Here is an 806-nt window from a genome sequence, read left to right as displayed (position 1 = left end):
GTGAACTGATCGTCCTGATCATCATGGACGGGCTGTTGATCGGAGTTGACCTGCGGGATCGGGGTAGGCCCCGGTCCACTGGGTCCATTAACCTCTCCAGCTGGAGGATCGATCAACATCTCTGGTTGAGTAGTGGCGGGATTCCTCTGCATCATCTGCCTGAGCTCTTGCTGTCCCTGAGCCACCCCTTGAACCACATCCATGAATTGGGTCATGCAGATCCTCATCTCGGCGAGCTCTGCCTGTAGGCTTTCCATTGCTCTCTGGTGGTTTCTGCGGGTACCGTACCGGTGAATTCCTGAATCAGCTATCCTGCTAGTGGAACACCAAATAATATGAGAACACCGCGGCGGTACCTGTTATACAAGACATGCTATGGATATGCGAATGTAATGACATGTTTATCAATTCCAAAAGGTATTCTAACCCCTTGATTCCAGTCTCTCGTCAGATAACTTTGTAGGCGACATGTCCTTTTTTCTGCCAATATCCATCTTAAGAGAACCAGAGAACCCCGGCCGGAATCAAGAAGGAGATGTAAACCCCTAGAAGTAGATAAACATGTGTTAAATGATATGAATGCAAAATGATGTGATGCAATGCAGTGACATGGAAATCAGGATTGTTGTATCTGCTTGAACAGCTGTTGGGTTACACTGTTTGAAGAGAAACCCACTGAGGAATATAATACAAGATCAAATCTCTGCTCCTGAAAACCGGGTTGGTTGGAGGTTAAGGTTTCCTGAATTTAGCCCGCCCCTTACTGGTAGGTTCTAAGAACAGAAGTTCGTCAGCTTCAGCCCTTC

This window comes from Lathyrus oleraceus, chromosome 6 (genome assembly GCF_024323335.1).
Source record: "Lathyrus oleraceus cultivar Zhongwan6 chromosome 6, CAAS_Psat_ZW6_1.0, whole genome shotgun sequence".
NCBI classification, from domain to species: domain Eukaryota; kingdom Viridiplantae; phylum Streptophyta; class Magnoliopsida; order Fabales; family Fabaceae; genus Lathyrus; species Lathyrus oleraceus.
This window is presented reverse-complemented; position numbering follows the sequence as displayed.